Below are 12257 nucleotides of genomic sequence, written 5' to 3'. Positions count from 1 at the left end.
CTTTACACTTAACTCTTTACATGAATACACACAGTGTTTCTATATTTATCCTCATTTTATCCCCCAATCTGATTTATGTATCTTTCACCTGTGTTCCTTGAAAACATCTTCATTTTAGCATTTGTCATGATTTCCTATTTTTATTGTGTGTCACGCTCCTGGACTATCAAGAACTCCTTAAAAGCAGCGTCCTGCCTTTCTTTTTTGACTTTGTGTTCCCTTTGCCTGTGACAATATCTGAAATATATACAAGGCATTCACCCAACATTTTTCGGTATACCCCATGAGTTACAAGGAGAGCCGACCAGGTCAATCAATCTCCTTTGAAAGCCAGGTGGAAATATAGACAATTTCCCATAGAGACATGCATCCAAAACATATTCTATGGAAGTAATTCTGCACTTGGAAGGAATCAACTAGATGGAGAAGGACCTGTATTTCCTCTTCTAGCTTTTATCCTGACATATTGCTACCCAAAATGCTTCCTAGATGAAACCAGTGTGGCATACACTGTAGGCTGGCTCATTCCACTGCCATCCCACCTCCTTCTAGTTGAAAATAGTGGAAAACTAAAAAATCACTTTACAGACTGCTGGCGGTTAATCTGCCAATTATGCACATTCACACAAGACAGGTAAGCCGGAAGTGGGGTGACTGCCACTTGCCTCCTCCTGGCTATTTCTTGTGTCCTCTGGCAAGTACACAGACATTGATACCACAGTGTTAATGAAGCTGAGGCATTTTTCAGTTTCCTGAGTGCCATGGGGCAGTCGCAGCAGGAGCTTCTCCAAGTGTGACCTCCTAACTGCCAGATCACAACAATGGAGCAGGGGTAGAGGGTTGGACTGATCACCTCCGTGGTATTCTAGGGGTGGGGAAAGAGTGAGTATCATTTCTAGAGTCCTAGACCAGAACACACAACTTTAGTTCTTGCTTACATTTGGTAAGCATCTAATACCTATGTTAAATTCCTTCCTGTTCAAAGTATCTGGAGTGGTTTCCATTTCTTGCACTAATCCCTGGGTATAAAAATCAAGAAATAAGTTTGAGTTTAAGGGCAGGCCCCTGTGGATGGGAAAGGGGCTGCACTTCAGGGTTTTTGCGAGTACCCATTCAAGGAAGTGGTGAACCCTACTGTGCGCTGAACACTTGGCTAGTGACCGGCCCTCAAGAAACAGTGGTGTGCTTTAGGTAGAAGATCCATGCAATCATGTGAAAGAAGAGGTCATAGTGGTGGATGTTTAAAAGAAGGAAGGAATGGTCAGAATGAGAGGTCAGATGAACTGGGTGGCCTTAAAGGGGAGAGAAAATGCTTAACCTGAGACTTCAAATCAAACACTAACTAAAATGGTTATTAGGATTTTATGCATAGCACAGTCATCTCCATTATCTCCTTTAACACTCCTTTCCCACCATCCACTCCCATTTCTGGGGGTTAATATTTGAGTGTTTCCTACGTGGCAGGAGCTCACATACATTTTCTCACTTAAACTCTGGAACACCCTACCAAGTGGGATCTATTATTAGCTCCCTGACTTGCCTGAGGTCTCACAGTTATTAAAAGAGCAGAGCCAGCACTCAAACTCATATCTTTTGATCCAAATCCTACATTCTTAAGGGATCACAAAGCCAGAATTTCACTTCCTCAGAAGACATGTTTTAAAACTAACACTGTACAAATATGAGGAACTGTTATCCTTGTCACGGAAAACCTCTTTCTCCAAGTTTGAAGTCTTCAAGGTAACAGGAACAGTGTCCAACTGGTTCGGGCCCTGGAGAGGGGCTGAGAGGTCCTAGGCTGGCTTAAATAAGACCAAACCCACAATGGACACAAGCAGCGAGGGGCAGAGAAGGGGAACCAGTTGCTGCCACGGCTGCGTCCTCACTGAGACAGCTCTTTATCTCCTGTATCACTGTTTACAGCTCGGAGGACACTATCCGGGCCTAATAAATGAAAGTATCCATCGGGAAGGGGAAAAACACACATGCCCCCTCCACATACAAAGGGACATTTGTGTTGGGCAGTCTCAGAGGCTGACACACACCAAGGGTCTGCCCCCCTCCCTGCACCCCTGGACACAGACAAGCAAGGCCGCTTTCTGGTACCCACAAAGGGGGTAGGCTGTGGTAGGGGAGACAGCACTCACTCTCCAAAACTGCTGACTTGATTCATCCCCAAGTGATACAATGCGGAGAGGAAGACTTCAGGAAATGGGCAGATTATGTCCAAGAAAAGATTTCCTGCAAGCAGTTAACGGGAAACTAACATGAAAAGCAAGGACTAAAAATACACAGGCTATTGGAAGCTAGCAGTGAGGCCCCAGGGCCCCGCAGTTCTTCAAGAAGTGTCTAAGGAAGCTACTGGCTTGGAACTCTCCCCGCCCACCGGCCTAGGAAGACCAACTCGCCACTGGTTTTATTCCCTAGAAAAAGTTCATCAGGCCCCGGGTGTGATTTAAATTTCGATCTAACATTCATCAAATCCTCAATGTATTGTAGGCTCTCTGTTCATATAAGTCATTACTACACAGAAGGCAAGGGCCCGAGAGTCTTAGAGCCTGACTCAAACGGCGAGTGAAGGGGATAGGCAGTGTAAATGATATCCGATGTCTATGCGAATTTCAATTATCAAGGAATAAACCTCACAATGTAGGACTTAGGAAGATGTAAAGGGTTGGCAAACCTGCTGTGAGGTAGCCCTGGAATGCAGGAAATCTATTTGTACTTGAAGGCATTTGTAATGACAGATCAAAGCTTGGCTTCCACAGGGAGAAAACGAAAATGCAACTTGAGGAGACTAAAAATTAGCTATTACAGGGTGGTGTTTGTTTGATTTTTAAGAAAGAACATTTCTGTGGATGTTTAAAGGCAGAGGCAGGCCCATGGAGTTCCCTCCGTGCCCTAGGGCCTGAGCAGAAATTTGAAGAGACAGAGTTTGTTTTCAGAGTCTTCTCTTTCCCCTTCCCTTATATTTACTTCTAGAAGCCTAATTTTGCCAACTCTTTATTGAGCCCCAGCATCAGAGTACCCCCTGCAGCACTGAACAGCAGATCAAGAATCTCAGTTTAAAAGGAAAAACGCGTTCTGCAAACATCAGAGGCAGGAGGGCAGTGCTGGGCGACCTGGGACGCTAGCATCACTTTTGAAGGGCGTATCACCCGGCTGCCCCATGAGTCCCCTCCTAATCAAACAGTTTATAAGTCCTCACACCCAGAACCTGGGTCCCTGACCACAAGAGGAAAATCTTATCACCAGTCATCTTTCAAACACACAAACACATATACTTTCAGGTTTATGATAAATACTCTGAGACCAAAAATCTTTCTGTGCCTTATTTTTGTGCCCAATCGGAGCCAGTTGTGAAGGTACACTGGAAAACAAAACGTAGGTGGTCCTACGTGATTAGTGTCTAGGGAGGCTGGGCAGGGAGAACAGAAAGTTGTTTTTGCCTTTTTTTTTTTAACCAGGGATTATGATCTAAGACTTCTTTTGTTGTAAAATCCCCTGGATGCCTTTGTTGTTGCTGCCTTCAGAGGTCTCTGAGCACTCCTTCTCTCCTAAATGCGGCTCCCAAATCCTTTGGATCATCCGACACCACCACTTCCTGCATCTCTGTGCTCCTTCTCAGGCTTATGGGGATTCTCTTAAGGTCTACAATCCCCCAGGATTTCACCCTCAGCTTCCTCTTTCCTTACTCTCTATACTCCTTGGTAGTTTAGATTCCACTCATTGCACAGAGTTCTCCTAGACTTACCTTTCCAAACTATACTTAAGGAGCTAAAGGGCAGCTATGAGTAGAATTGGCACCTTTACCTCCGTTTGATACCTTCTTCCTATTATCTGTATCAGAAGGAAAGGGGAATTATTTAACTGCTGCCCCGAATCTCCTAAGCCTTGGTGAGCTGCTTTAATATATAAATAGATAATGAGAACTTTGTGTTTTGTCTCTGTGTGTCTGCACATTAAGTCTGTTTTCTAACTTGGAAATGTGCGTACGGCACCTGTCATTTCGTCGTGTGTGCATGTTTGTGTGTGCTCACTCGTGTACGACTCTTTTGAGACCCGGCGGGCTGTAGCTCACAGGCCCCTCTGTCCATGGAATTCTCCAGGCAAGAATACTGGAGTGGGCTGCCATTTCCTATTCCAGGAGATCTTCCTGATCTAGGAATTTCTTGCATCTTCTGGGTTGGCAGGCAGATTCTTTTCTGCTTTGCCACCTAGGAAGCCCATATCTAAATAACAAGCATCATCAAAGAGTGAAAATTGGACAGGAATTAAAAATATGGGAAAATCAAGTGGCCAAAGGGTGTGGCAAACATGGTGCTAAGAAATTCTTGGTTTCTGTACCATTGGAAATAAAGAAAAAATCAGATCAGCAACTTAAGAAGTGATATAAATTAAACTAGAATATGTTTGCGACTACTCTCTGCTTCTAAAATCGGAGTCATGATTAAGAGAAGAGAGCCACTGGATTCACCTGCTCAGAGTCTGGCTCTAACTCCCCCGGCATCACTTCTGAAGACTACAGCACTAGCCAAGGACGATGCTGAGAGAATCGGGGACCCGGCCACGGGGCTCCCCAATGAGCTTTGCTACTAAACACTCCTGTGAAGCATTCACTTAATATCTTCAAGTTCCAAGATCCCTACACATTCTCAGCATGTGGTCTCAGCAAGAGATCAGGTAATGATTCATATCTCATTGCAGATTTCAGTCAATGGGTTTGATTTCCTTATCCAGTACTATTTGCCTCTTAAGCCAACTCTCCAAAAAGTTGTAAGGACAGTGGCGGAATATACAAAAGACACCAGAGAAGTAATCCTGCAGTGGTTTCCTTTGGTTGCAGTCTCACACGTGGCAGTGAGGGGGCAGGGCCCTAACAGAAAGAAAAGGGCAAAAGTCCTCTCAGCGAAGTCAGAGTCAAGACTTAGTTCAGAAGAGGCTAGAGAGTCATAACATAGTACATTGGGGAGAGATGATATACTTCATCCCCTGACAATTCATACTGCTCTCTTAGGAGGAAAACAGCAAGAAGGCGGAAGCTGGAGAAAATGGTGGAGGTCTGAGCAAAAGAAGATAAAATTCTTACCCACAGAAAAGCATAATTCAAATCATATTCTACCCCCTACTGTATCAATCCACCGAATGGTGAGAAATAGGAAATGTTCTGTCAATCAAAGAATAGCAATTGAGTTCCTCCCTACATTCCATTTCCTTCTCCAGAGGATCTTCCAGACCTAGGGATCGAACCCACATCTCCTGCATTGCATCTGATGGCTGAAAGGGAAGATATTTACCCCTGAACCTCCAGGGAATCCCCGCTTCGTACATTCCAGAGGGCACATTCTATGCAAACTCTGAAATTAAGGAGCTCAAAATCTAGCTAAGAATCCATGTGTATTTTAAAAATATAAGTATCAGATAAACATTATAAGACATAAGTGATATCAGGCGTTTAGAGCAGTGAGCAACTGCTGTGCTTCTGGGTGGTCTCGGAAGGCTTTATAAGTAACAGACCTGGAGCTAGGCCAGTCAATGTCAAGGCTTTTATGCTGTCCTTCCTAGTTGACCTTTATTCTTCGCATCAATCATCAAGGAACTTCTAAATATCCAACAGCAACAGAAGCCACCAACAAGTTCATTACATGAGTAAGTAAAAGTACTTCGCCAAATGTGAAATATCATATCACTTGAATCTTTACAAGAGTAAGATTATTTGTCACCATCAACATAATAATAGCATTTGACAGATGCAAACTATTATACAAAGGATGGATAAAGAAGGTCTTATGGTAAAGCACCAGGAACTATATTCAATGTCCTATGATAAATCATAATGGAAAACAACATGAAAAAGTATATTTATATGTATAACTGAATTACTTTGCTGCACAGCAGAAATTAACCTATACATAAATTACCTATATGTCAATAAAATATAAAAAACAAACAGCATTTAATGTTAATTGAATGTTGTGCCAGGTATTACATTATTGACTGGAAACATAATACCTATTTACAACCTCTGTCTTCCTTTATTATAGTCTAGAAAAGCAGAAGGCTTGCTTTCCCAGCCTTCCTTCTAACTGTGGGTATCCAAGTTTCACAGTTCTGGACAGAAAGACACAAGCAGATATCTGCTGAGGGCTCCTGAGAAAGCCTTGGATTTTCATGCGACCATAAGGTTGAAAGCCAACACATGATGAATGGCTGAATGGGAAGATAAACAGAATAAGCATCCTTGATCACAACACTGAGTCTCTAAACCAAAGTCAGAAACTTCTTATCCTAGACCTGTAATGTGGTAATAATATTCAACATTATTAATGAACATGAGCAAACTCTGGGAGACAGTGAGGGACAGGGAGGCCTGGCGTGCTGCAGTCCATGGGGTCGTGAAGAGTCGGGCACGACTTGGCAACTGAACGACGACAATGCTATTTAAACCCCTACCAGTCAGCTTAATAAACTGAAAATATTCCTAACATACTTACCATATGCTTAGCGAAGGTTATAGAGTAGATAGGTGACAGAAACAAACTTCAAGCCCATGTCTACCAGACCCAAAGCCCTGACTCTTAACAAGGGTGTAAGCAGTGTAAGCAGGAAAACCTGGGTCTCCCAATGACCAATCCTGCAGTTGTTTCAGTTGGAGGAAACTTTACATTCTGGGTACATCTTAGTGATACGTTTGAAAGAATAATTGACACTACATTCCTTGGCTCTCAGTTTAGGAGTAAACGGACTCAACTTACTGATTTATACCAGTTATCTTCTCCTGATTCCCTTCTTGACAAGTCTATGACCTTCTTCCACTCTGATTTTCTTTCATGTGTGAAATCCAGAAAAACATTTACCTGCAGAAAATTTTCACTTCCCCTTCCTATTTTTCTGCACCCATCTGGACTTTGGAGATGGCCACAAATGAATTTTGTCCTTGTTTTGTATACAACAGACAAGTATCATTTCCACAAGCATCTGATAACACTTAAAAATAAACAGCAGACTGTTTCTGGAGCATCACTTATCCCCTTGCAATAGACCAAACTGGAAGATATTTCAGAATATCTCAAAAAGCCTAAAACAACACTGAGCTGACGGGGACAGTGATCAGCTGTTGGCAGCTTGTTAGGGTTTTCATGGCTTCACTTGAGAGTGAAATGTACTCTTCCTCTGTGGTTACAACTCGTCATTAACAGGAGGATTAATGGGGCTGCTTCGGCTGTCATGGAAAGCTTAAGACACATTCTTTATGTGGATCCCTTCTCTGCAAAGCTGATGGGTCACCTCCCTCAGCCAATTAGCTAATTGTCTGAAATCACTCCTCATAGATCAAGAAACACTGTCTGGTGAATGAACTCTGTTCATGCAAAAAGCAAGAGTCTTTTGTTTCCTGTTGAAGACCCTATTCAACTCCAAGGCCCCCTCCATCTACAAAATTCTAAATTCTACAAATGTGAACAATCAGTTCCAATGAATGAATCTTTCTGGCTTTATGACAAATGAATGTTTTGTTGTTTTTTTTTTTAAACTATGGGGGCTTTTTTTTTTTTTTTAAAGGAAAAATAATTTTTTAAATGCAGCTTCCTGACTGTCCCAGGTGTGAAACAGTCAATCAAATCAGCAGCAGTGGTCTTGGGCATCATTGGTTGTTTCCCTCAAAGCTTGTCAGACTAATGTCATCCTGGATGCTTTCTCTTCTGCTGACCAAGCAAGGTCCTCCCAGAAAATCTAGACTGACTTCTCAATTCTAATCAAAACGGAGCATCAAATCCTAAAAGTTCAGGGCTATCTGAAAGACTGGTAGTTGGCTCTCACTACATAAACAAGAGTCAGTGGCCCCTTTTTCTGTGGCTAATACTAGAAACTGGAGACAGCTTCCATCTTTGGCCTGCTGGGAGAAGATGGGCTGAGAATCAGTCACCTTGCATTTGGTGGCAAGACACTCTTAACTTACACTATTTGCCTACTGTCTCTCACTGATTCTTATTTTCTTCTTCCAAATACAGTGCTATTTTACTCAGGTGCCATTTCCCCTAGTACTTAGATCTGTTTCTTCAAAAGTCTAAAATCCCACAAGTAAAGCACAGAAAAAAGGGAGAGCCCAAATCTCCTGCAACTGAGAATATTGGAAAAACTTTACTGGAGATGTAATGTAAGAGCTACATTAAGGATGGACAGAATTTTACTAAATATAGATGAGGAGAGGAGTAAAAGAAAGTTCCCCAGGAAAGAGATAATGGAAAGAGTACATCTCATGTAACTGACACCATGCTTTCATATAAATTCTTATCTATACCTTATAATGACAATGCTGGAAAAGGCAGGTTCTCTCATAGCCTTTAAACACTTGAAGAAATCTACCCCAGGTTACGAAGTGAAGAGGAAGCGAATCTAGGTCTCAAACCCAGATCTGGCTCCCAATCATCTCTTTCCTACCACACCAATGAGGAATAATAGCAAGCAGAGGTGGGAAAGACGTGGCTCATTCAGGGGATGTGATATGAGACAACATGGCGGGCAAGGTCACGGCAGCTTCTGAGTACCTGCTCTTTGGGAGTCACCCTTTAAAGAAAAGAACCCCATAAGACAGACCATACTAGTGCTTTCAGGTATAACCACAGTGAAATTGTTAGCCCTTGACAAGAGAAATCAGACAGGTAGAAAGTAAGGTCATGTCTTTTAGGAGTCATGGAGCTGACACTCTCGTTCAGGGCCATGATGGTTGCGTCTTTCATCATCTCCACTTGGCAACATATTCAGATTGAACCTCAAAACTACCTGAGCCTTGATCCCACTGTGTACTAGTGATGCAGGTCAGCATATACAAAAGGCAGTGGTTATTCAAGGGGATGACCTGGTTATTCAAGGGTATTCAAGATATCCTACATATCACATTTTGAACTCTATGTGGATTCCCCACAAATATCTCATAGTCTTTTCCCATTTACCAACATTATGCCTTTTCCTATTTCTCTATTCACAGGCTCTAAAATAAGGGCTAATTCATAGAAGTTGCTTATTAGAAGTTTACTGAAAAAATGATACATAATAGGCATTCAATAAGTACTTGTTGAGTGAATAAATGAACTGGATGTTTCTGTTAGCAGTGGGTGAGAGATGTTAAGCCACAGACTCAAGGTCTGGGGGACAATGTAAAGTAACATGGTAAATACAAGCTAGAGCTACCAGACAGGCTGGGAGCACCCTGAATGCCAAGCATGGGAGTTTGACTCATTTTAGGCAATGAAAAGAGAATCCTGAATGGTGCTGAGGATGAAAATCTCGCGCTTGATGGTGATGGTGGTGGGGGAGGTAAAACCCCAAAATAACTCCAGATTTTTTGTTAACAGCCTGAAGGAACCAAACAGCTGTTGGGAAAACAGTGCACTCTCTGAAGGGAGAGGGCCAGGAAGATGGAATGAAACCAGAATCCTTGTCTGTCTTCGCTTCACAAAGTTCCTCACCTTTCCATGATGATCGAGAAGATCTTATTCCCCTGCTATGTCTCAGTTACTTTTCTCTTCTGAATCCTCTGACCACTCCTCACATTCCTGATGCAAGTTACCATTTGATTGGATAAATGTAATAATGTGTCACAGCCTCAGAACTGTTTAAAATGCCTCAGAATTTCCAACCTATGTGGGAGAGAAAGGCCAGCGTAAATATATTGTGTTCTTGTCCCTCTGGACAAGACAAACTTCGCCTACTCAGTTCTGGCCAAGAGCCAAGGCTGAGTGAATTGCTTTCTTTCCGCCTACCCTACTAAAGCAAAGCAGAAATAAATACAGGGAGTATCTCACTGCATGGCCCATTCGAGTAAGAAGGCACCTGCCTTTTGTTTTCCAGATGAGCCTACGCGCTAGTGAACACCATTAACTGTTCTGCCCAGAATTTACCCCGCTGCCTTTGCGTAAACTCATCCTCACACCTTCAGGACCCTCACCGCTCTCCCGCTGTGCTGAAATTATGCTCCTCCTTCAAGGTCTACCTTAAACTCTACCTCTATGCTGTTCTCTTTTATCTTTTAAATGAAATGCAAAACCTTCCCCAGGTAAACCCCTTTGATGCCCTGTCCCTTACAAATCACAAGAATTGTGAGATAGTTTCTGGTGAAAGTCTTCTCTCTCACTCTATTCCATTCATAAGACATTAGCTTTGAGGCCAGGGGCTATGTAATTTGGACATCCCTTATGGTTCCCAGTGCAGTGTTTGTACTTAGTACAAGTAGAAAGCTACCAAACACTTGCTGAAATAAATTAGTGAAATTATTACTTTCGATGAACTTCCATACACATTACTTCAAGGCATGATTATCCCTACTTTACAAGTAAGAAAATGTAGGCCCCATAAAAGTGATTCAGAAAACAGACCAAGTTTTCCGCTGAAGCTGAGATAAAAGGCCCACGTAAGAGGATGCATATTGACTCTGGACACTTCTTGGATAACTGCTCCCATCTTCTATTGAATAGCCCACTGAGAACATAAACTGCTACATTTTCAGGGAATAAATTTGTTGATATGCATATCGAGTCAAACAGAAATTCATGCAATCTGAACCAGTATGTCTACTTCCAAAAATTCATCTTAAGAAAATATCTAGAGATGTGGACAGACTTACACATGAAGAGGACCACTGCACTGTTGTTCAAGACAGTAATAAAAATCTGTAAAATCTATTGCTTCCCAATTGACAGACTAAGTTTGTATCTCTTTCTTCTCAAATCCCAAAGAAGCACACAGGGTATAAATTAGTACTTGTGGTTAGGGTAGAGAAAGAGAAATAAAGAGAGAAAAAGGAGCAGATCAGAATTTTTTTTAACACTTTTCAAAAGATGAAGAATAGATGTACCTACATAAAACCCAAGTGAAAAAAGGCCAGGCAAAGAAACATGGGGAAAAACTGCATGCAGTACCCAAGGCTGCTCCTCAGTGGGGCTGGGAAGGTTCCATGCTGGACATTAGAGCATCACTGTCCAATAGAAATGCAATGCAAGCCACATACATAATCCTGGAATTTATTTTTACATTTAAAAAGTAAAAAGAAGTAGGTGAAGTCAATTTTAATAATGTCAACTACAAATTGGCACTTGCCACCTACCTCTAGAAGGATTCAATAACGTGCTGCTGTAGCCGCTGACTTTCAATACCCCCTGAAAGGAGTTCAGGGTGCAGAAAAGAAATGATGCACTCTTTGCTCTGGGAAAAACTGGCACAACAGGTCTTCAGACAGTTAGGTATTTTCAGGAGGCAATTTTATGAGCCCAATTCTTGTATTTTCTATCTAGAAAAGCACTAAACTCCTTCATGGTGATGACTACTCCTCATGACCGGCAGAAACCTTCTGCAAAAAAAAAAAAAAAATGCGTGCTTGATTCCATGTACTCCCCCTTCACCAAAATCACATATATACTGACCTGTACCTTACCTCCCTGGAGCAGTTTCTCAGAGCTATATGAAAATGCTGTCTCCTGGGCTATAGTCTTCATTTTGCCCAAATAAAACTTAACTTAAAAATGCACAATGTGAGAGCTGCAAGTCAGCAATAATATATCCAAAAAGCATCATTTTAACATGTAATCAGTATAAAATGAATTTTGAGTTTTTCTTTGAAATCCAGGGTGCATTTTACACTTACAGCGTATCTTAATTCATATGAGCCAGATTTCAAATGCTCAACGGCTCACACTTGGTTACTGGCTATTGCAACGCATAGTGCAGAATTAGAGGTTAAGGAGAACAAGGTCAGGAAGACGAGCAGAAATCAAAGGGATTGGTTTCAGGGCTGCCTAAAGAACCATCTGGGCAAAACATTTTAGATATGCAAGGACTTCAAAGTTTAATTCCTATGCATTGTTTCTGAAAATACTACCAAGGATGCTTTAAGCAAAAAAAAAATTTTTTAAAGAAAATGACATGGGGCACAAGAAAGGAGATTTAACTCAGGACTTCAGGGAAATGGCAGCAGGCCTTGAAAATAGAAATGAAACACTCTGGATTTAAGAGAAGAATGTGTCAAGATGGAAGTCATTTCCCACAACAAAAAGGATGAATGGGAGCTAAATGACATGAGTAGTCATAAGGTAAAGGCAGATGCTTCTTTCTTCAGTCCAGGAAAAAAAGGCAATTAGAAAATCTAAGGAAAACAAAAAGCAAAGACAAGGTATACACATAAAGCAAAGAGAATGTGGCAAGTGATGTAATGTACAAAGAGAATCTCTTTGATCTTGATGATTGGAACATTCTGGCTTAAATGT

The 12257-nt window shown here is 41.8% G+C and overlaps 1 protein-coding gene across 10 annotated transcripts in view; it reads right to left on the bottom strand.

The window, feature by feature from the left end:
- GAB2 (GRB2 associated binding protein 2) overlaps positions 1-12257 on the bottom strand; it is a 177851-nt gene that overhangs the window by 104682 nt on the left and 60912 nt on the right. Inside the window, exons 1-2 of one of the 10 annotated variants that reach the window (XM_043452653.1) lie at positions 11102-11245; positions 9468-9638 (exon numbers count right to left, since the gene is read on the bottom strand). The exons of 8 other annotated variants lie outside the window; for them this stretch is intronic. The gene's annotated coding sequence lies outside the window, so the exon portion shown is untranslated. Of the gene's footprint in view, positions 1-9467; positions 9639-11101; positions 11246-12257 lie in introns of those variants that run through there. One more of the 10 variants, XM_043452654.1, reaches the window with a different exon arrangement.

This window comes from Cervus canadensis, chromosome 29, assembly GCF_019320065.1.
Source record: "Cervus canadensis isolate Bull #8, Minnesota chromosome 29, ASM1932006v1, whole genome shotgun sequence".
Lineage (NCBI taxonomy): Eukaryota > Metazoa > Chordata > Mammalia > Artiodactyla > Cervidae > Cervus > Cervus canadensis.
The sequence above is the reverse complement of the archived record's forward strand: the minus strand, read 5'-3'. Positions and strand labels throughout refer to the sequence as shown.